A 23861-nucleotide genomic window follows, 5' to 3' on the forward strand; every position below is an offset into this window, starting at 1 on the left:
TCCCCGCTCTGGCTGGGCAGGCTGTACGTAGCGCTACCTCGAGGATCCCCCTTGTTTTCAAGGGTTTTTAGAACCTCCCCATTGCTTCTGCTGCTTTCCGCGGCCTGGGCCACACAGCCACCATGGTGCCAGAGCAGGTCCCCGGCCTCCCTCCTCCAACCGTCTCCGCCAGGGTGTCCGGGGTGACTCATGGGGCCCCGGCTTCCTTGGAAAGAGGAAAGCAACAGCGGGCATGGGGCGCAGCTGACCCCGGCGGCTCTGACACAGCCCTTCCGGCCCCACGCGCACACCGGCGAAGCTTCCCATCAGGCCCAGCTTTCAGTTTGCAAACCAGAGGTTATTTTTAGCTATGTCCTGAGGCCGGTAGCAGGACGTGAGTCCCTCAAGAGGAGCTGTGGAAAGGAAATAACAGAATCCTCAACTTCTCCAGCTGCCCGGGGGTGGGGGCTGTGGGAAGCCACAATGCTGCCTTGGCCACAGGGCCTGAGTATGCGTCACAGGAGGAGGTGGGAGGAGGCAGGTGACTGTCACCACGCCCTGCTCAGGGCTTCGGATTTTAGAAAGTGCTCTTTGTGACACTCCTGCCTTCTCCACAGCATACATGCACATACATGTTTAGCATGTGGGTAGGGACAGAGACTCATGCACGCACGGGACACCATGAGAGGCAAAGTTCAACACCTCAGCTCCCTGCCCATCATCTTCCCGAGACAGTGTGGACCGGGGGAGGTCTGTGGTAGGCAGACATTTGGGGTTCTGGGATGCTCAAAGTGCCTCTCCTTTTCGGATAGAATGGGAGAACGCACAGGCACCACCTGTCAGGCTGTGCTGGGAGCCAATGAGACTGGGCAGGGCACCTGTGGCATGGCCGCCGGCACAGTGGGTGTTCACGGATGTTCACTGCGATTATTATCCCTTGGGGATTCCTGCCAGAGCTTCTGATTCGTGTTTTTGCCTCCACAAGGGTACTTCCAAATGCTCATGAGAAAACAACATCAGTGAGTAGGGCACTTGGCCTAAGAGCTGAGGTGCTTCTTGGGATACCCACAATCCCAAGCCGGGGTTTCTGTACCGGCTCAACTTCCAGTCCCAGTTGCCTGTGGATGTGCGCCCTGGGAGGCAGCAAGTGATGGCTCAAGCTGTTTGGTCCCTGCCGCCCTCCTGGGAGGCCTGGATTGAATTTGCGGCTCAAGCTTTGGCCTGGCCCAGCCCCAGCTGCTGTGGGCACTTAGGGAGTCAACCAGTGGATGGGAGCTCCCTCTGGCTCCATCTCCCTGCCTCTCAAATAAAAAAGGAATACAAAAGTTTATTTGGCTGAAAAATTGTGAAATCTGTGAATTTTTTAAAATCATAATATGCATTTGCTGTGATCTTCTGGAAGAGTAACCCCTAGCATTTTCTCTTTCCGTGGAATAAACCTTACAGGTGGATCTTTGATCCCTAGATGTCCCTGACTCAGAGACAAAGCTCAGTGCAGGAAGCGCTTGGCAGGAGAAAGGGAATGGGTCCAAAGTGAGCGTCTCTACCATACTAGTGCACACGTCCTAGCACGGCCTTTCCCAGACTGCAGGGAGGCTGCTGCAAGGGTCGGACGAGAACGAGAAAACTGGCCTAACGGCTAGAAGGCGTGAAGAGCGAGGGATTCATGAGCCCTAGGTTCAGACTGCCTGCGTCTCTCAAGAATGGTCACATGACTTGGGGCTACCATCTCCCCGAACCTGTGTCTTGATTATCAAATAAAAGCTGTTTGAATTAGTCAGTCTGTAAGCTTGCTTCTCCCCCATGGACAATCCTCCAAGGCCTGGTTCCTTCTGTTCCTGGAGTCCGGTTCTATGGCAGCTGAGGGCCTTCTTCTCTCCCAGGGAGCCCACAGAGGCTAGGACTCCTCCACGGACCCCTGCAATCCGTCTGATCCCCTCCCACCCACTGTGTAGTACCCCAGGGTAGACTGCTCCTGGTGATCAGCCGGGTGAACTCACCCCACCGGTCCAGGGACCACTTGCCTGGGAGCCAACAGGAGGCATGCCCTGGCCTTCTGCAGTGAGGGGAGGGTTGCCCTCTGCCCTGGGGCATGGCCTTCACAGGACAGCTGACCTCAAGGGCAAGTTGAGGGGCTCCATCTTTCCATGCCAACACTGCGGTTACCAAGGAGCAGAGCTGTGGGCAAGGATCAGGCCTCCTCCTGTCTGAGCTCAGAGGAAGGGAGAAGGAGGCCCACTTTTGTGCTTCTGAGAGGCAGGGCAGTGTCGTAGTTAAATATGAGCTCTGAACTTGGGGACTTGCACGCAGATGGGGCTGTAGCTGTGAATATTTGGTGGGGGTATTGACCGTTCACTGATGCCCTTTTACCATGCATAGACAATGAGTTTCATACAAACATTGGCTTCAAAAGATGACGGTGACGACATCAGTTAATACAAATGAAGGACTTAGAATAGCGCCTGGCTCATCTGAAGAGTTCGAGATGCAATAGCCTTTATGGGGGTACTTCCAAAATTTTGGGGAGTGGCACGTGTCTGGCCTAGCCGTCAAGATGCCTGTGCCCCACATTTCCAACTCTGGATCCTGATTCCAGTTGCCTGCCAATGCACACCCTGGAAGGAAGCAGGTGATGGCTCAAGTAAGAAGGTCCCTGCTACCTTACATGGGAGACATGGACTGAGTCCTTGGATTCTGGCTCTGATCCAATTACAGCCCAGACCCCACTGTTGCCGGCATTTGGGGAGTGAATCAGGATGGGAACACACTCACTAGCTCACTCGCTCTCTCTTCCTCTCTCTGTCTCTATCTCTGTCTCTTCCTCCCAAATTAAAAAAAAAAAAAAGTGGAAAATAAAATTAAAAGAAGTTAATTTTGCAGTAAGATTTTTTGAAATCCATGCATGGTTTTTTTTCATAGTACACATTTCCTCTGAACTTTCAGAAGACCCCTGTGTTGGGAGGAATTCATTGTGACAGTTCTGGCTTCTCACCTCCAGCCACCTCCTAATCTAAGAGTGACTTTTCTGGGGCCAGCAACGAGGTGCGGCAGATTAAGCTGCTGCCTGCAATGCTTGCATCCCATATGGTGCTGGTCTGAGTCCTGGTGCTCCACTTCAGATCCAGCCTCCTGCTAACGTGCCTGGGAAAGCAACAGTATTGGGGCTCCTGCTCCCACACAGGGGACCCAGATGGAGTCCCAGGCTCCTGGCTTCAGTTTAGTCATGGAGGTCATTTGGGGAGTGAACCAGCAAATGGAAGAGCACTGTCTCTCCCTCTGTCAGTCTGTTTTTCAAATAAATAAATCAACCTTGTGTTTTCTAAAAAAGTGAATTTTCCATCCCAGTTTGGTAGGAGTCAGGGCAGTGAATGTATGTCTATGACTTCGTGTACTTAGTGTTTCTCCCAACCCCAATTTCCTCCTAGAGTTTTGTTTTTATGATGCCTCTTCTGAGGTAGGCAATGAGCATATTAATTTCCAATCCAGGTTTTTGCCTCCCACAGAGATAGAAATACTAAGTGGAGGGTAATATTGTGTGAGATAGGAACAGAACTTACTTAAAACTTTTATTTATTAATTTATTTGACAGGTAGAGTTAGACAGTGAGAGAGAAAGACAGAGAGAAAGGTCTTCCTTCCATTGGTTCACCCCCTAAATGGCCGCTACAGCTGGAGCTACTACACCAATCCGAAGCCAGGAGCCAGGTGCTTCCTCCTGGTCTCCCACGCGGGTTCAGGCGCCCAAGCACTTGGGCCATCCTCCACTGCCCTCCTGGGCCACAGCAGAGAGCTGGAGTGGAAGAGGAGCAACCAGGACTAGAACCCGTGCCCATATGGGATGCCGGCGCCGCAGGCAGAGGATTAGCCAAGTGAGCCACAGCACTGGCCCCGGAACAAAACTTATTTAGCAGCGAGGAAATAAACACATATTCCACCCTTGAGTACAGGCTGCCCCACACAGAAATCATGAGTGGGTCAAAGCGTTGCCTGTCCATGAGAAAAAGAGAAAAAAAAATCCAAAAACGGTACCTCTAGGTAAGAGCAGGAGAGGTCTGTCTGGGCCCTGGCAGAAGGAATGAAGGTGAGAGCGATGCCCCTATGCAGGGTGCATGGTAAAAGAGAGCTCTCTCCCGCCTTCCCTCTCTCTCACAAGGAAGGGAGTGGGCCCCCAATCGGATATACCAGTGTGAGCACGTGCCCTGGTCCCGCGTGTGACAGGTGCATCCTGGGAAGGTGGGCGTTTCAAGCCCACAGTTAAAGAGACAGAATCATCATGCAGGGACTTAGGAATCCCAGCTCACCCCAACTTTAACTAGCAACGCCATAGCCCTTCTTTCTGTCACAGCTCCTCTCTCTGCCTAGCTCCTGAAGTCACTTGTCACGTGCCTTCTCCAAAGCCAAAACTTTGCTAATCTCTACTCTCCCACCCGTTTCCTTCCCCCCCACTCCCGGCCTCAAACCAGGGCTTGCTGCTCTGGGACTCTCAGGAGGGCCTCCCAGGACATGTCACCCGGAGCAGTCTCGATGCCAAAGAGAGGCCACGCTTGCCTCTTTGGGAAGCCAGTGCCACTAAATATTTTATTTGGAAGGCCCAATGACACCATCTCCCGGATCGGGAGTCAGGAGGCAGGTGCCGGTGACAGCCAGGGGAGGCATCTGATAGCTTCCGATCAGCTGCCGCAGATGTCAGTGACAAAGCAGGGAGCGAGCAACAATCAGGCATTTGCAGTTGAGCTCAGCGGAGGACTCCCTCCCCCTGCCGTCCCCTTCTTTTCGGAGAGGTGGGTGCACGTGCTTCAGTGCTGTCACGTGGGCTCCATTTTTGCAAAAGCCACCGAGGGAAACAGGAGTCAGACTCAGGATCCAGTTGGGCCAAAGTCCACATTAGCAGATCTCACATGCTTGGACCCATCTGTGGCTCCGCCATCACCACTCCATTTGTCACCACTATCACCACCATCGACATCACCTCCAACACCGTCCTGGTGCTGTTCCTATTCATAACCATTACAGTGAATGCTGTTTAACGTTATTACTGCACCTACAAGGTGGCCGCTGCAGCCTTGGCCCTAGAAGCCAGGAGAAAGGCACAAAACTAAAGTCTGTGACGTCAGAGAAGGACCTGTCTCTCCTCTGTGGTGGAGGGGAGCCTGACCCCGCCCCAGCTCTCCTGTCCAACTGGTAGACCTGTAGCAGGTGTTCAGGGTGGATGCTGAAGGACACAACAGAATGACTACAATCATGACCCTTTTTTAAGATGTGGAAACCAAAGGCCACAGGAAAAAAAGCAAGTGGCTCAAGGTGAGCCCAAAGGAACCAGGGCCAGGCTGCAGTGAGAAAGCCCAGCCCTTCCTCCCTCAGAGGTGGGGGCTGGGAGGCTGGGAGTGGGTGACGCTCTCCCTTGAAGCTGTCCTGTCTAGAGGGAATAACGTGTCTTTGGTGGTGGCCCCGTGCTGAGCAGAAGTGAGCATGGCATGGGGCCTGGACAGAGAGGAGCTGCTCAGGGCAGCTCAGGCCAGCTCAGGCCCAAGATCAAGGGGCAGAGAACAGAACAGAAAGGCTCCTGACGTGGCAGGGACAATGACCTCTTTCCACCTCCAGGCCCAGGCAAGGTCACCTGACTCGGAGGTCCCAAGCCCAGACAGGTGAGGTTTAGTCTAAGCACAGAGAGCTCCTTCTCCCCAAAGGGTCACAGCTACAATGGAAGAGACCGAAGCCGGACATGCAGGGGGACAGCCTCTCCCGAGAGCCACCCTGGAGCAGCCGGCCACAGAGGCGTGGGCTTTTCTGACCCTGATTTTCCCCAGCAGCCGTCTAGGGAGAAGCTTACTCAGAGGCAGGAGACTGGTCCCGATGACCTCCGAAGGCTCCATTTGGCCTAAGATCTCTCTGAATCACAAGTCACAAGGATTAAACCTTGCGGACATGAGATTCCGCGGCCCGCCTGCTTGTCCCCTGTGCACCGCACATGCAAACAGCCCGAGCGCACCCCGACCTCCATCGTAGTCCAGGCACGTTGGGGAGCGCAAGGTGAGCAAGAGGGCGGGCGGGAAGGCCCTGGCGATGCCGGCAGCTGAAAGGCCTCAATTAGAGTGAAAGGAGTTATCTGGTATTTAAATAATTATTAGATTGAAGAAATAATCATGGGTTTGAGCTGATTTTTTCCCCACTGTCACCCTGATGGCGTCTATAATATTATTATTCAAATGCCCATGATTCTCATTGAGAAGAGACCAGGAGAGAGAGAGAGAGAAAGGGGAGAGAGGAGGGGAGAGGCGGTGGGGAGCAGGGAGGGGGTGGGTAGGGGGACTCATTTAATCTCCATGTGACAGGGCTGCAGGAGGTACGATTAGTCTTTTTCTTATTTCAGCTGTCACTCATGCCCAGACACCAAGATTGTTATTAGCGTATTTTATGCACGCGATGTAAAGGGGAGAGGGGGAGGGGTGCGGGGAGAGGGGAGAGGGAGAATTTCCTATGGAAAATAACGGGACCAAAGGAACAATTTAGATGTCACTGCTGTACCAGCTGTGTTTGCTTCATTAATCGAATGTCACTTTTTCCCCAGACGCTGGGCTGTTATGTGAAGCTAAGTGGCGATCCTGTGCCCCAGAGAGGGAAGAGGGAAGCGAGAAGAGAGAGCAGGCACAGGGTTTCTGCCCACATGCTGCAGAAGGTGACATGGGTGCGACTGCACCCCCGCCAGGGTCTGTCAGGGCAGCGCTGGGTGACTACCTCCAGTGAGTCCCGGTGACAGGGGGTGAGCAGGGAGGGGCTGTGTGTTACAGCTGAGCAGCGCTCTTGGCGGTGCCCTGGCAAAGGCCCCTGGACCCCCCTCCCCAAGTTCATGCACAACAGCAACGGGCACTCTGCCTCCTCCACAGTGGACAGAGGCATGGTGACGGGGCACAGGTGTGGGGCCAGCTACGGGCAACAGGCAGGATGGCAGGTGTTGGGGTTGAATTGAGTCCCCTCAGCAACCCCATGTTGAAGTCCTAGCCCTCAGCACCTCAGAATGGTCCCTACCACGTGTCAGGATGTAGGCACTAAGGTGGGCCAGTGCAACCACAGCCTGGGGCTCGGGGGCTTGGGGCTGACACCCACGGAGGGAAGATGATGCAAATGCCCTTGGGGAGAAGATGGCCATCAACAAGCCCAGGAGAGAGGCCTGGGCCCAACAGACGCTTCGCTCCCACCCTGCCATCACCGGGATCCGGGACTTCCCAGCCTTCGGAAGGCTAGGAAGTAACGTCTGCTGTTGACAACACTCATCTGTGACCCCGCGTGACAGCAGCCAGGAGCAGTGACGGCCCCTGACTTTGTGGCTCGGGAGTTGATCTTGGAAAGGAAAGGAGTGTGTGCACCATGAGCAGTCCCAGGGCCCAGAATCTCAGAGACCGGGCCGGCCGCAGTTCTGTGCGAGCCCAGGGCAGCAACTTGTGCGTCGTTTGGCTTTGAAACCCACTTGCTCTGTGCTTCCCGGCTTCAGGATGGGAAGGGATTCGCTGCTGCCTGCTCTCCATGCACAGCGGGTCCTGACCTTTCTGGACAGTGAATACTGGTCAGGTGCCAGCCTCCCAGCCCTGATGGGCTGCTCCTGACGCCCGGCGAGAGGCCCTCGGGGCTCCCCACCCCAGCACCCACACTGGCCCTGGGCCCTGTCCTGGGACCACTGCTCTTGACACAGGGAGTGCCTTCTGCTGTCTCCCCCTCCTCCCTTCTCCAGTCTCCCAGGGCCCCAGCAAAGCATGCAGTGTCTGTCGGCTACTCTCAGGGCTGCAAAGCTCGCAGTTATCCCCCCATGATGAAAGGTTCGGAGGCACACACTTGTCCCTCCCAGGGGCTGCCTGGTGGGGGCGGAGGGGGCAGCTCTGCTCCTCTCTGGGGCACTGGCTTTGCAAAGTCAAAACAAGATTCATTACCCTGGGGCCGGGGGCAAGGAGATACACCGTGTGACCCTGCAGCCCCGCCCCATATGTCATAGGCCTGTCAGGAATCTCCCAGAATTCCCTTTATTATCTAAAGGTCACCACCCGGGCAGAGCTGAGAGAGCCGCACGGTGCAAACCAAACTACAGGAGCCATCAATTTCAAGCAGCTGCCTCCCGCCCCCCAGGCTTCCTGAGGCTCTGCCCTCTTCAACCCCCTTTGGGGGAGGTCCCAGGGGGAGCACAGCCCTGCCATGGCCACCTTCCCCTGGGCGGAAAGAATTTCTGGGAATCTGCAGGGCCCTGAGGCTGCGGGGAGCACGCCTGGGGAGGTGCCTGCTGTCTGCAAGAAGCGGATCTGAGAAAGGAGCCCCCATCTCTCCCCTGCCTCTGAGCAGGACCCTGTGTAACCGCTACAGTGATGGAGCTGCTGTATTTGTAACGCCATGGGAGGAATGGACAGGAAAAGCAGCTCCTAGGTTCCTTCCACAGGCAGGAGAAAGGATAAAAGTGGGATGGGGCTCAGCCCTGAGGGCCGTGAGCCCCACCGCCACTGCGGCTTCCATTACTAAACCAGTAATAGGGAGCTGCTGTCACTGCTTAGGAATTGCCCTTCACTTGGCCAGCTGTTCGAGAGGCTCTGGATCCGTGTGGGTGACTGGTGATGCCTGGATGTGATTAGCCCCATTGCACAGGTGGAAACACTGAGCCCTTGGAAGGTGGGAAAAGGCCAGCATCATCCAGGCAGGAAGCAGTGACTCCGAGCCCCACACTCCTCCCCACTCTCCCACACTGCCTGGATTTGTAAAATGTACTCTTTTTTTTTTTTTTTTCAGCCAAACCCTCCTATCACCAGTCTGGGAAAACTCACCAGAATGTTCAGGCAGACTTGGCGAGGACTGTATTTTTAGAGTCAAGAGTTGAGGCTCCACAGCCTCACCTGCATATAGCCCGAGCTGACCGTTTGCTTGGGTGATGGAGCTGGGCTGGTGGGGGCGGGCAGGAGCTGTGGTCATCAGTGCCCAGGTGCAGTCTTGGCAGTGGCACAAGATTGCCAGCTGGTGGTCCCCTTTCAACGCAATCCCCAGTGACCTTTGCAAAGAGCCTGTGTCTTCTGCCTTGTCATCCCTCCTTCCTAAGGGACAGCCAGGGATTCTTTTGAGATTAAAATGGGGCAGGAGAGCGGGTTAAAAAAAAAAAAAAAAGCCCAACTAAATGGTTAAAGAAATCACAGTCACTCCACATAATGGCATATTATGCTGCCATTAAACATGATGCTTTCAAAGAATAATGACACAGCTCCAGTTCACACTCGTGGCAGGGAAGGCCAGAAACAAAGGCGCGCTGAGCAAAATCCCAAACAAAGCTCCAGGCGCTCGTCTCAACGCCCAGTCCACCGCTGACCCTGAACCCCCGCTCTCTTGCCAGGGAGGCTGTCCTCCTCTCCCTCCTCTGGCCCCCAGGAGACCCCAGGTGAGAGGGCTTCCTATTTCCTCTTGCAGGCCCCCCTTCCCGTCTGCCCTCGGTGGCCTCACACAGCAGCCACCAACTGGTTCTGGGGACAAGGAGCCTTCCCCATCCCGGATGCTTCAACCGTTAGCGCCTGCTGGGGTTGCATCTCTAACACCGTCTGTTTCCAGAAGCTAAGGTTCCCCACAATGGACCACTTTCTTTGGAAGCCTGGTGCTGCTTCCCCCCAAAATGATGCCTGACAGAAAGCTGCATTCCCACGCAGGCCTTCCTCTGAGACAGACCCTGGTGCAGGCCACTGGCAGCTACGATTCAGCCATCGGCGTCCTGCGAAGGGGCGTTTGCACTGCCTCTTCTCTGTGCCGCTTGTCAAGCTTCACTAAGCACACGGACAAAGTGTGATGTCACCCGTGAAGCTCCTCCTATGGTTCCTTGCCATTGCCCGGGCTGCCGGAGGATGCCAAGTGCCCAAGTTCAAGTCCTTCCCAAGGTGGCTCTTGCTGCATCTTTTCCAGGCTCACTGCCCGCCTCTCCCACACACTGGTTTACTGTTGAGTTCCCAAATCTCCCTGCAGCTTCCCCTGTGTGGTCCCTCCGCCTGGAACGTCTCTCTGCACTTTCTTCTTAGTCTGGCCATTCTTCCAAGCCTCATCAGGCCTCCAGGGCCTCTCTGCTCCCAGTCACCTTTCTCTGCCCCAAAGCACTGACACGTTAGCACCCTTTCTTTATGTGGCTGTATTTGCTCTCCCCATTGCACTGGAGGCTCTCTGAGGGCAGGAACAGTACCCCATGCTTCCTGGCATCCCTTGCCGGCCTTACGTGGTGACTGGCCCTCAGGAATGTGCTCAGTCTGATTGCAGAGAGCAGCAGGAAGGGGGCCCAGGGTGCTCACCAGCTTCCTCGGCCGGCATTGCAGCTGCCCATCTGCCCTAAGGAATGCCTTGAGCTGGCATGGCTCAGGGATTTGACAAAACTGATTTTGTGAAGGTGGTGATGAGGGTGAACGCTTTGGGAAAGATGCTGGCAGTTATTTATTTTGGACTCACTGGGTAGAGAGCAAATGTCACTGGCTCGGCGCAAGGGGTGGAGGGGGAAGATGGGGTAGAGTGGGAAGATTCCCGCCGCGTCGTTGAAGAAAGCACAATCCAGACTCGTGCAGGAAAATGCTGAGCCACGGCAGATCAGGAAAGCCTCCGACGGCCACATCACGTGGTCAAAAACAGAGTGGGCGGGGAAAGTCAGAACATGGTCCTTTCACAGAGGAGGGTCAAGGCATTCCGGGGACTCTGCAGGCAGCAGGGACAGGGCTGTGGAGCTGTGGGCTCCAGTCTCCTGCCACCACTTACTACATGTGTGGTGAACTTGAACCTGCGCGCTCACCTTTTCGGAGCCTCCCTGTCCTCAGCTGTGCAATGACCGCCCCTGAGGTTGTGGTGGGAATCCACAGGGCAATGGATGTGACATTGTTTTGTAAATGCTCTAATTTCAGAGCAAACACCAGTAACTCTTGCTCCTGGTTTTGCAGAAACAAGTGTACAAGGGCATCATCTCCTTGGCAGCCAGAGCTGACCGCGAAGATGGTGACAAACTTGAACTCTATTCTAACTTGGGAGAGGGGTGGTCACTGCACAATGTGGTCACCGAGTGCCCAGCTTGGGACACCCAGCCCGCTTGGAAAGAACCTAGTGCTGCAGGTCCCACCTTCCCCACCTCTCTGACCTGGGGTCCCCAGTAGCCTCTCCTGCTGGTCATCTTGGTGTCCCCATGGTGTCCAGGTCACCTTCCCGCCTCCTCTCCTGCACTGAGAGTGAGTTAAGGGCCACTTGAGCCCTTGCTGAAGTGTGCCCGGCACCTGTGGCGGTTTAGGAGGGAGCAGAGCCGGAGCCACGGGGAGGAGGGGCCGTGGGTCTCAGCTCCAGCAGCTGGTGCCCCACATGCTCTGGGCTTTTCCCATATAGGGTCTGTCCCGGGTTCAGGAAAGCATTCTTCTTCCTCCCTCATCCACCCTGCCTCCCCTGGTCTCTGGAGCTTTTCGGAACTGACAGCCAGCCTTGCCATGCCAAACCCTAACTGTGTCTCGTCTCTCAGCAGGCGGTGTCCCCACCCTGTACCTTCCCACCTTCGATTTCTATTCTTTGCCTCTCTTTGTCTGAGACGCCCAGCTCTTGCTGAGCAGATCCCACACTGTCGTGCAGCGTCTCTTGAGTAACAGGCATGTTCACACTCACACACGCCAGCAGGGGCTGGGCCACGCAGCCGGATACCAGCGCCACGTGCAAACTCAGGGTCCTGGCTGTGCCAAAATGCCCGTGCACTCGGCCTGCAGGACACCGAGACCCCAGCTCCTTCGTGAGGGGCAGGGGACACAGACACGGAGGCCGGTGGGTGGGCCCCTCAGCTCCAGGTGGACATCAAGCACCCCCAGGCTCCTGGGAGGGAAAGTGAAGGGCACAATTATCAGAGGGGCTGAGCCACGCAAGAATGTGCCGTAGGAAGCAGGCGGATGACAGGCCCCATCCCGCTGGGGTGGAGATGAAAAGAACTCCCTGAGTGAGAATCCGCACCCCCCCACCATGATGAATGGGGTGTGAGAGAGACGCCTGGAAAAGGGTAAACAGCCAGGGGGGAACCGACAGGGCTGGCTGGGGCGGAGGGGAGGCACAGGCTGGGGAGAAAGAATGATGAGGTCAAAGAGCAAAGCAAATGCTCCTGGCGTGATCAACGGGCGCTCCAACATGGATGGTCACGCCCAGGCCCTGGCCAGATGTGTGCTGCTGTACTCTCTGCCCCTCCCTGCACCAGACACGTCCTGCCCCCCTGCAGCATGGCGGTGCTCCTGCATCTCCAAGGGACCCCACTGACCCACGAACTAGCCTTTGTGCAGCGATTTGAAAGGCCCCTAAGAATTTAACAGATGTCACCGAGCAAGCCTGTGAGGTCCACAGTGGCCTCAGCGTGCCATGATACAGGTGAGAAGACTTAGGTGTATATGCGGATCCACATTTTGGCTAAGGTCCCAGATGTGGAGGTGAGACAAGGCCTGGGGCTCCCGCGGTTCCACACATCACCCTTGCTTCTCTACTGCCTGGAGCCACAGGGGCCACCCCATAGCTCCAAGGAGAGAGTCCCTACTCCAGAGGCCACCCTGTCTCACGCTTGAGGATATGCTGTTACCACTCTCAGGGCACTGGGTCAGGGACTAAGGCGCTTGCAAGCCCAGTCGAGGGCCTGGGGAATCCTGTGCAAGTTGAGGGAGAAGACCTGAGGCTAGAAGCGGCTGGGCTGGGAGCCAGGTCTGGCTGGTGGGAAGGGGGGCGGGGGAGGGGCCCCAGGGGCTGGCACAGGTGGTGGCAGATGGCAGTAGTCCAGAAGCTCAAATCTGCAGGGAAAGAGGCTGGCGTGCCAAAGCCCCCCCCCACACACCAAACTGCCCAGTTGGGGAGGGGGCACGGGGGTGAAAGCCAGCTGCCAGCTGCCCCCTGAACACCGCAGCACTGCCCCAGTCCCTGCAGCCAGCCCGGGAGATGGGAGACGGGAGACGGGGCATCTCCTACCTGGCCTGGCTTGCTCTCCCCCGCCCCTCTGCTCCTAGCACTTAGCCCTGGCCTGGCTGCTCTTCAATCCCCAGCCATGGCAGATCACTGATTAATTCAGGGCTGTTTAATAACCCTTCTATTTCGATGAAACAAGCTGTCTTGTTTTCTTTATTTTTAACACTGACTTTTCGTTTCTTTGCTAAGCATCTTACTGTCATTTAAATTTCTCTGTCTCCAACCAAGCTGATAATAGACTGGAGTGAGCAGCTGCTTCCGTCCTGCTTATGACAATGATTAGAAGTTAGAGCTGTGCAAGCTGAGAGCTGACCAAATCTCCCTTCAGAGGGGTCTGCCCTGGCTTGTAGCGGGAGTGCTAATTTTAATGCGATCGGGAGAATTCAGGCTCCAGGGGAGAGCGGGGCTAATCCCAGGCTAGCCTTCCTGGCACCCTGCTCTGAGGCCAGCCACAGGGGTAGCAGTGTGAGACCCGACTCCACCTCCTTGGGAATGAAGGCCGGGGGCTGCAGGTCATTTGTATGGACCTGACACTCACACAGCCCTGCCTTCCACTGAGTTCACAGCCAGGGGCACTCAAGTTTAGCAGATGAGATGTGGGTGGAGGTCTCTCTGCTCCAGTGGGAAACCCTTCCAACCTCTGCTTGAATTCCCAGATGACGCAGATGACGCAAAGCTCACTCCTTCCCTAGATGGCCCCTTCCGGGCTCTGCTCTGCCCTCCTTCTGCTATGCCCATAGTGGCCAGTGTGAGTAGGCTTGGTGAGCACACCCCGACTCCCTTGCCACACAGCAAGCTCTCTGAGAGCCTGGACGGTGACTTGCTCCTTCCCATCATCCTCAGCACATAGCAGGTACTCTACAAAACACTTGTTCGAGGTTAGGCGGTGCCAGCTCTAAACTCCTTTACTTTCTTCTAACAGGCAAGAAAGTGGCTGCCACCCTGGAGTCAGCACTGTCCTCCCCCCTCTCACCCCCCAGGGACTGCACAGCTGGTGGAAAGCCTGGCCAGCCATGCTGGGGAAGTGCCACAGGAGCCAGTCAGGTGGCCTGCAATGGTGTCCCCCTCATTCCCTCTGGACCAGCCCACGGCTGCCTGGGAAAGCTGACAGGTGCACGGTGCACAAACTCTGGCTGGCCCAGTTCTCCCTGCCTCTGGCTCCCAGCAGCTTCCTGAGAGTCGGGAGCTCTGGGCGCCTCCCAGCCAGCACAGTCTGCAGGCAGCTGCTCGGGTCATTGTCTCAGCCTCTTCAAGTTGTGAATGCTGAGTCTATAGAGACCGAAGCACAAACAGTGCCCACAGTGCTCTCGGGGAGGGAGGGGCGGCTTGGCCTTGCCAGAGCCATTGACTGTGCAAATAGCAAGGCTTGCTGTGGATGGAGGAAAGCTGCTTGGAGCTATGAGAAAGAGGGGGGCCTTGCTACACCGCACCGCCCAGCGTGACCGAGGGACGGGGGACACACCGAGGGCCTGCAGACGGGCAGAGAGAATGACAGGTCAGTTCTCAGGGGGACACTGCTTCACCGTGAGATGCACCTCAGCCCAGACCCAAGGAAGAGCGACGTGGGGCATGTGATGGGGGAGCCAGAGGCTGGCGAGAGGAGGCGGCTCAGTGGGCCAAGGAGGAGAGCGTGCCCGATGCCGCTGGGCCCAGCCAACCTCGCGGCGAAGCAGAGAACAGTGAGTAGTGACTCGCTGTGTGACTCAAGGCCATCCACTCACCCAGTCTGGTCCTGGGTTTCACATCTATTATTTGGGCCTGGGCAAAACCAGCTATCAAATACTCAGGAACCACTCGTACGTGTTCTACAGGGAACAACTTTTTTTTTGTCATGTCATTTGGTTTTTTTAAGATCACATTTTCCCTAGCAGGCCCCTGGACAGTGCTGGTGGATGCACGGGGACGCCCCCCTCTCCGCCACCTCCCCACGCTCTGCAGGAGGGCCACAGCAGAGGTCCTGATCCCTGCGGCCCAGGGGCTGGCTTGGGCTCCTGTGAGTATTTTTCACGCTGTGCCTGCCCTTGCTCCGAAGCCCCCTTTCAGGGGTGCCATGAGCCCTAGAGTGTTGGGGGCCCAGGAGACTGGCCTCTTCCCGGCCAGGGGTGGCGGATGCCCAGGGCAATGCCAACTTAGCCAAACCCCAATCCAGCAAATCCAGAATTCAAATTCCGAGCTCCCTGGTTAAACACTCAACCACGAGCCCTGCCTGTGGCCTCATTGCCAAGGTCACCATCAGCTTTCCTGTTTCCAGGCTTCACGGAGCCTTCAGGCCTTGCTACCTTAGCACACAGAAGTTCTCTAAATAGAATCTTACTTCTCTCAGAAAATTCCAAAATATTCAGTGAGAGACAGAGGGAGAAAGAACAGTCCTAGCTTGGTTTTAATTCCTGCTCTAAATTTTGGAAGAGCTTCCCATGTTCATAGTGATCAGCACCTTTCTCACTCCCCCAACCCCATCTTCCTATGCGTGGTTCCAGAAACAAAGGTACTGGGGCAGTCACAAGACATATGCATCCCCATTGTACAGACAGAGGAACTGAGGTGCTGGGTCAGAGGCGGAGGCCAGTCCTGCTGGAGCGTCTGGTGGCTCCCTCCTGCCCCTCTCCTGGGAGCACTGACCAACAGGTGAGAAATCTTTCAGGAAGTGGCAAGAGCTGTAAGTGTGAAGGGAAGCCCTTTGTTCCTGAGCGCAGTTGCCCTGGTCTTTGACACCTGACCATCTGTTCTGACCCTGGAAGCAGGGCCCAGATCTCAAGCCCCGGGGGTCATTTCCTTCCCCAAGCTCCCAGGCCCAGGAAGCTGGAGGCTCACCCAGAGTGGGGCGGTGGACTGGGATTTGCTCCGTTTCCTGATCAACCTCAGAGGGGAGCTGGCCTTGCAGCCACCGCCACCCTGGAGGCGTGGGTTTTAATCCCGCAGAGAATGAAGGAGATGGCAACAGCAGTGGGGAGACTGGGGGGCGCAGGCCGGTCATCTCATCAGGGGACTGGGACATCTCAGGGGGCCTGGCTGCTCGCAGAGGTCTGGTGCCCTTTGCTAACTCAGGCCAGGAAAGGGATCTGGGTCTTCCTGCCTGGCCCTGGGCTGGGCTCCACCTAAGAGCCCTGTTTGTTTTCCATGACATTCAGAAAATAGGCTCTCCTCCTCCAGGTAGCTTTGTTCCTCTGGAGGGGAAAATGAGAAGCTGAGGGGAGGTGGGAGGTCAGAGGTCAACGCAATATTTACCCAGCCCTGCCGAGGCCTTTCGCTTTCATGAAGCAGGAAACGACTTCAAAGCAGCCACATCCCCTCTTGCCACTTGTCTGTCCCTGGTCCTCCTGCCTGTTTTTGTACACAGCCCTTCCTCGCTGCCTTGCAGGGAGGAACCCCGGGCCTGGCCTCCTGCTCCGAGATACTGAGCTTGCTCAGTCACACAGCAATTGTAAGCTGTTTCTGGAAGGTGCTTGCTCATGCCGGGCACGAACTGTGTGCTCCTGGGAGATGTGCAGGAGGCATGGGGCCCGCACTTCCTTCCCTGCAGCCCCTGTCCCACCGCTAGAGCAGGAGCAATGGCTGGAGGTAGGGAAGGCGCCAGACACAGAGCAGATCTGACAGAGCTTCACAAGGGGTGTGTGTGTGTGTGTGTGTGTGTGTGAGTGTGAATGCGCAAACGCCTTCTCTCCAGACATGCAGTCACACACACTGCCTAATTCTCCAAAGTTCAGATCCTTCTCCAGGTAGCAAAAAGGAGGGCGGAGGTGGCCCACGGAGTGGCCGCCCCTGCCCGGCCAGGGAGTAGAGGTCAGATGTGAATTTTGTCTCCCAGCTCCTCATGAGTTCAATCCGGTAACAGCAGGGCACTTCCGTGCGGAGGACCTAGGGACCGGGGTGAGTACTAACGTTTCCTGACTAACCACACTGCACCGGAAGGGGATGCAATGTACACAGAATACACTGCGGGAAGCCCTGGGGATCAGGTACCCTGGGGGGTACCCGATGTTGACTATTGGTGTTACCCATCCCAAGTCCACAGAGGAGAACAGCATGGGGCGGGGGCGGGGGGACTAGAACTTGGGCAGGGGTGGTACTAAGGGGCTGGCCACAGTAGGGCACCAGAGCTGCGAAGTCCTCAGGCCCCCGAGTCTCTCTCCCGGAGCCCTGTACCACCCATAGACTGGGAGAGAAGCTTTGAGGAGCTCCCCACCCTCGCTTCCACTGAGCCCCCCGTCGAGTCCAGGCTGCCTCCTCCCACAGGCACTGTGGGGACTCAGCTCATGCACCTGTCACTCCCCCCAGTGCCCCGTCTCTTCCTTCGCCATCCTGTGCTAGTAGCTCTACAAGTGTGCACAATCCTCTAAGTTTAAACTCCAGCGGATTCCAATGCCTGCTCTCAGTGTGGGGAGCAAGAGGCGGGGGGGTCATGCAGCGGTTCTCACCCCTCTCTCAACTCCTCCATACCCACACACGAAACTGAGGTGGAGAGAGCGAGCAAGCGAGCGAGCGAGCGAGCAAGCAAGAGGCTGTTTAAACATAAAAAGAGAGAGCCTGGGAGTATAATTGCTCAGAGGAGGCTGAGAAGTGCTTGAGAGAAGGCGTGTGTGTGTGTGTGAGTGCGTGTGTGTGCAGGCAGGCATGTGTGTCTGCAAGCAGGCATATGTGTGGAGGGGGAGGGTCACAGAGGGGAGAGAAATGTTTGCAGCTCCTTACTCTAAACCCCCAGGATCCCCCCCCGCCGCCTTCCTTCTCAAAGTCAAGTTGAACTTTCCAAGGGCAACTCCACTGCCTTTTATCACTCATCCTGAAAGTAATTTTAGCCAAGGAAAAGCGGGATTAAACTTTCATAACATGATACATTTATCTTGTTTTTCTTTTTTCTTTTCTCTGTCCTCCCTCCCCGCTCCTCGACCCCCAGGTAAACTGGAGCCAAATGGAGATGGAGATCGAGCATCAGGGCACACAGCATGGTCAGGCCCCCTGCTTCCGGATTTTTCCATTCCAACGGTGGACACTTATTATCTCCTTGGATGAGAAAGGCCTCTGGATTCTGTGCTCCCTCGATCTCTCGCTCTCTCCCTCTCTCTCTCTCTCTCCCTCTCTCTCTCTCAATATTGTCCTCTGCTGAAATGAAAAGGGGAATTATAATTCAGAGAAAGGCTCCCACAGAGAGCATGAAGACAGAGATTAAATCAGTGATACAACGTTGCCACGCGCTCCGCCTCGCAAAGCCCTTCTTTACAAAAAGTCTCCTCGGGAGCAGTTTTGCCACCACCTGAGAGTGCCTGGAAAATCCGCCCTTAAGGACACGGGGAGGGCCTGGGAAGGCGCCTTGGGGATGGGCTGAACACCTCTGCTGCTGGCCGAGAAAGGTCGGAGCGCAGCGGGGGGCTGGACCGCCCGCTAAGTTGAGAAGGCCCAGGCCTGCCGCCCTCCCACCCCTGGGCCGGCATCCTGTCCAGTCCAGGCAGGCCTCTCCGGAGCTGCCCAAGACCCTGCTCACAGGGCTTAAGGCTGCGGGCGCCTTCCCAGCCCCTGCAGGCAGACGACAGGGGCCCGGAGGTCCCTGAGCAATAGGACCCCACCACTTGCAGTCTCTGGGTAGTGACAGCTGGCAATTTCTAATGCATCTCAGCTATTTTTTCCCAAAAAAAAAAAAAAAAAAAAAAAAAATCCCAAAGCACAAAAGCCACTGTTTCAGCCCAGCCTGATTCTCACGAGTCCCCTCTAGTGGAGAGAACCTGCTACTGCGGCGTCCTCGTGGAGCCCAGAGCCGCCCCAGGCCAGCGGAGCCTTGGTGGCTCTGCTCTCTCCAGCTCTCCCTCCCTGCTGGGGCTCGGCTTGTCCTTGCCGGCCTCCCTGCCTTTATCTTCCCGCTCTCTGTCACCCTGCCGCTCTCTGTTTATCCGAGACTTTGTCTACATCTCGACTTCCGCCTGGCCACGTGTGCGCCTGCTCCTGTATCCCGAGCTGCACTTTGGTGCACCTGCTGATCTTCGCTGAGGTTCTAAATGCCAGGAATCTGCCTAGCTCGAGATGCTTGGGAAAGGCCTAGGCTCAGAAGGTCAGCACAGGGACCCAGGAACCGGAGCCAGAGAGAAGCCCTGGGAAGACTAGGGCTGCTGCAGAAGGGAGCGGGGCAAACCCACCCCCCCACCCCCAGGAAGCACACTCCGGCCTTTGAAGCTGTGTGTACCTGAGCTCGGAGTGAAACCAGCTGGTGCCTCTCCATCAGTCCTTCCCACCAGCCTGCCTGCTCCCGGGCCTCCCAGCCACTCAGACAACTGACAGTGCCTGCCAGGGTGAAGGGACAGCTGGCATGGGGTGAGCAAAGTGTCGGGGGGGGGGGGAGGAGAGGGAGGGAAAGAGGTAGGTGGGGCCAGGGCCCAGGCCTGGGACTGGGGAGGACAGGGGGAACACCTGCTGGCTCTCTGGGTTTCCCAAAGATATGCTTTCAACCAGGCGGAGATACGGCCAGGGCAGGGCAGGGGTTAATGGTTAACCAACTGCGGGAGCTGGAACTTGAGCAGTGCTCAGGCCCAAACCTGGCTCTCCCCACTCCCTTCCCCAGTAGGGACCCTGCTCCCCAACAAAGAACTTTCTCGCCTCTATTTCTGCCCTCGAATTCCAGATGGAGCAGTGCAGAGCTAGATAAAGAGGTTCCATATGCCCAGATGCCAGGGGAGGGGGCCCGGGGAGCCTGGGGCTAAGCCGAGGAGGGAGGGGGTATCCCCTCTCACCGCCACCCCTGCGGGCGAGCGCCTTGGGACCAGCTGTTTGACCCCTTTCTCTCTGTCTCCGCAGGGCTCACCTTTAGAAATGACCAGAAAAGAAGTGGACACACACCCAGCCCTCATTTACTCTAATCAGGCATGAAATCTTTGTAACTAAGTGAAAAAACTGTTTCCCATAAGGGAATGGTTCCATTCATCATTGTTTGAACTGAGCATATGTGAAGGGGAGGACAGAATATTCACATATAATGAATTGATAACAGACTGCCCAGGGTGAGGGTGGGGGTAGGGGTGGGGGGCATGGCGTGCACATGAGCTGTAAAACCCAGCACCTCGAAGCCTGTTCCTACCGGTTTCCCTATGGACAGTCCTGAATTATTTCTAGTTAACAGACTGTAACACAATGCTCCAGTCTCTTTATGATCAGAATGGGGGTGGGGTGGGGGGCTGGCTTGTGCTCCTGGCCTCCATTTGTGCCCCAGTCTGTGTGTGCAGAGACAGCTGTGTGGCAATGCAGGAAGACAGCTGGGTGTGTGTGTGTGTGTGTGGGGGGGTGATGTTGGAGACGCGGATTGCCTCCCCCACACCAAACTATATCTTGGGGAAGCAATCATAGAAAACGCGGTAGGACAGAGACTGTGAGGCCCCGAACAGCGACAACTCCAGCGCCATAAATATTCCACGGTACCTGAACGGGTGCGTCCGGGCTGCTGCCGGCGGCTGCCTCGTCCGTTTAACCATTGTCACCCGTTTCCTCTCCCGCTCCCACGTTTGCGTCCACCATGCCCATGAAATAAAGATCAGCTGAATAATCAGAAGTATTTGTTCGCGAGAAAGGGAGCTCGCGGAGAAGGGGCTGTTCGTTACCGGTTTTCTTTTTAAACCTCATTTTGAGCGCGGACTTCTGGACAACAGATGGTGAACTTTTACATCCACCTCTGCAGCTCCTGACGGTCAAGAGAGTGGGAGGGTGAAAGTTCCCTGGGGTTCCAGACACAGGGGTGGTGGCGGGCCAGCTGTGACATGGGAGCCAGCCTGGCAATGACATGGCTTTGGCCCATGGATGGGCAACCTCACCATTTACTCTCCGTCCCAAATGGGGCTCAGAGGCCCCGTTCCAGGCTGTGAGAGACCCCCTTCCACCCTGCAAAGAGAAAGGCCAGTCTGGCTGGACTCTGCACCCTGGACACGGACCTCTACTCTTCCAGACCCTACAGCTTCTCCGCAGCTACTCCCCTGCACGTGGCTCCAAATGGAATTCAACTGCTCTGCAAGCCAATTTGCCCCCATCCTAATGCAATTTGCAGGGGACAGTGAGGGAGCAGAGGGCCGTGTGCACTGCCCTCCCTTTTTGAACGGCTGGTCCCTGAAAAGGATGGGTTGTGCGACAGTGGGGACTGGTTCTAGGTAATGCCGGCTGGGCCAAGTTCTGGAGCAGGGCGAGTTGGAGGTAACAGAGGTGGTAATGCCAGGTGGAAGAAGGGGACAGGAAGGCAGCCCGGTCCCCAGGGTGTCTGGGCAGAGTCCACCCTGATCCTGAGGTCCCTCCCCTCTGTCCTCAGCCTCCTACCCCTGCAGGCTGCTGCAGGACATCACAGGTGATTGGTTCGAACGGTGCTCCGTGCAGAGAGGGGAAAGTTAATGAATTCTCCTTGCCTGGAGGTCAGAGGCGAGGGGGCTGCCAGCAACTCCAGAGCTTTCTGGGGTGATCGCACAACAGTTGTGCATTTCAATTAGGAAAAGCTGAATTCTCCCCCCCCCCCCCGCCCGGGCTGTCTCTTCTGTCGGCGCTCAGAGGAAGGCCCCAGAACCCAAAGCCAGCCCAGAGGGAAGAGTGAAGTTTCAAGGTCTGGGAAAGCAGCCCAGCGAGACAGGAGTCTGCTATTGTGTGGGGAGGGGAGAGCTGAACCCGACACCGGCTCCGCAGGCGCGCACCGGCGCCCAGCCCGGGGACTCAGCTATGTCGCCCATACACCGTGTCTCCTCTGCTCCTGAGTCCTGGGGGGAGTAACCCACCCCCAAATGCCTGTGGCTGCCATCAACCTGACCCCAGCTCATCCTGCCTTAGGTCCCTGCAAGCCCACCACCAGTGCCACATTCCCTAGAGTGTGGGGTCCCTCCAGGAGACCAGAGCATATTCCCATAGCCAGCTCTTGGGGGTTCTCAATTTTGGACCGTTAACTGACCTGGAATCCCAAGTCCGCTACCCGGTTCCCTTCCCCCATTATCTCTTCTGTTCCTTTCCCGGGAGCTGAGTCCTGTTTGCACAGGCAGCTCCTAGGGCAAGGGTCGTGCTAAACAGGTGGACATTTTTTTTTTTTCAGCGCCCTGGAATGGCAGTTTCCGGTGACTCCCTGTGGCCCTCTAGACCGTGATGAACGTTTACAGAAACTACCTGTGGGGTGGGTACGAAGGGGCCAGGATTTTCTAGGACCTCTACATCACTTGTGGGGTGGGGCAAGCCAGAACACACCGAGGGAGGCAGTCGCAAATGGTTCGCAGGCTACTCGGACCCGAGGCAAACTCCCGCTTCCACCCTCGCGCTCCCACTGGGGGCTACACTGAAGCACGACCCCCTCATTCGGAGCCTTGCTCTCTGGGCCTTCCCCAACTCGCGCCACTGATGCATACCCCTGCCCCTAATTCCAAGTCCCTGATCGCGAAGGAAGGGCCAGCGGCCGCCGGGGACTCTGGCACCAGAGTGAACGCCCCCACATGGATCTTGGGCCACAGTGGCCGGGGGCTGGTCTTGCTCGCGCCCCGGAGGCCCTGCCTGGGCTCCAGCTCTCGGGGCAACCTCGCCGCGCCCTCCCTCCCACCCCGGGCTCCCCAAAGCCGCAGCGTGCCAGCAGGTGCTCGGTGCAGGCAGGCGCGCCACGGAGCGCTGCCGCCACCCGCAGTCCCGGGCTAGGCAGCAGCCGGCGGCCGGCGGGGAAGCCCGGCGGGCAGCGGCGGCGGCTGCGAGTCCACGGCACTCGCGCGCACGCCGCGTTCCGGTAGCCAAAGTAGCCGAGCCCGCGCGCGGAGACTCGCCCGCCGTGGCCGAGCCCGGGCGCCTGGGGCCGGGACCCGGGAGAGGCCGGGCGCGGGAGGAGCCGCCCGTGGGTGGGGGCGTGCGCGCGTTTGGGGAGAGGGCGGAGGGCGCCCGGCCGCGCCGCCGCTTACCCAGCTCGGCGACGTCGGTCTGCCCTTCCGTGCCTGTTCCGTGTGCCTCGGCCGCCGGCTGCCGAGGGCTGCGCGCGCCCCTCTCCTGCCCGCAGCTCCGAATCACGGGGACGACCAGATCCACATGGAGTCCGAATGCATTAAGACCCACGTCCAGCCGGCAGCCACTTATCTGTATTCCTGGAGTGGCCCCTCGGCGTCGGCTCCGCGCGTCCCTCCGTCCTCCGTCGCCCCGCGGCAGCCCGGCCGGTGGCTGCCGCCCAGGGGGCGTGTGGGGGTGGCCGGCGAGGTCCCTCCCGGGCAAGCAGCAGAGCCCCGGGCTGTCTTCAGATTTTTCCAGCGCCACTTTCCGGGCTCCTCTGACATCAGCCACCGCGGCGCTTCCTTCCCTTCTGGCTCGCCGGGTCGTTCACAGCCCCATTTCCTCCGGGAGCCCGGCTCTCCGGAGCTCTGATTCCGGGCTGCGCTCCGCTCTCCGGGCGCCCGCGCTCCTGGCCGCTGCCCTGCTCGCGGGGTCTCTCTGCCGATCGCCCGCGCTCCGGGTTGCCAGGTCCCCGGCGACTGCGCTCCGCCGCCCTCCCGCTCCAGTCTGGCGCGGACCCGCTGCGCCCGGCAGCTCGGGCTCCCGCGGCGGCGGCGGCGGCGGCGGCGGCGAGCCCTCGGCGCCGGCCTCCCTATATTACCGCGCAGCTCATTATCATAGAGGCCGCGCGCCTTAACCCGCTCGCTGCCGCCGCGCCCGCCCGGGCTGGGGCCGCGCCCGCCGCTGGCACCGCCCGCCGCCGCCGCCGGCCCCCGGCCCCCGGCCCCGCCCGCACGGACTTCCCCCTGCGCGAGCTGTCAACAAAGGAGCAGCAGGGTTGGCACCGGAGCCTGCCCGGTGCCCGGCGCAGCGCGGACCCGCCGGCCACCTTCTGGGGGGCGGGAGGGGGCCGGAGACGCCTCCGGGGCCTGGGGAGGCGGGTCGGGGCCTGGGCGAGCCCCGGCGGCTCAGCCTCCGGGAGCGCAGGCCAGAGCGGGTGAGGGCATCACCTGTCACCGCGCGCGTCCTGCGCGCCGCCCT

At 57.8% G+C, this 23861-nt stretch overlaps 1 protein-coding gene across 1 annotated transcript in view; it reads right to left on the reverse strand.

Moving 5' to 3' along the window:
• Positions 1 to 23433, reverse strand: part of PLXNA2 (plexin A2) — a 199956-nt gene extending 176523 nt beyond the window's left edge. The window contains exon 1 of the mRNA XM_062210276.1: positions 22799 to 23433. The gene's annotated coding sequence lies outside the window, so the exon portion shown is untranslated. The remainder of the gene's footprint in view (positions 1 to 22798) is intronic.
• Positions 23434 to 23861: the final 428 nt, after the last annotated feature.

This window comes from Lepus europaeus, chromosome 14, assembly GCF_033115175.1.
Source record: "Lepus europaeus isolate LE1 chromosome 14, mLepTim1.pri, whole genome shotgun sequence".
Classification (NCBI taxonomy): Eukaryota; Metazoa; Chordata; class Mammalia; order Lagomorpha; family Leporidae; genus Lepus; species Lepus europaeus.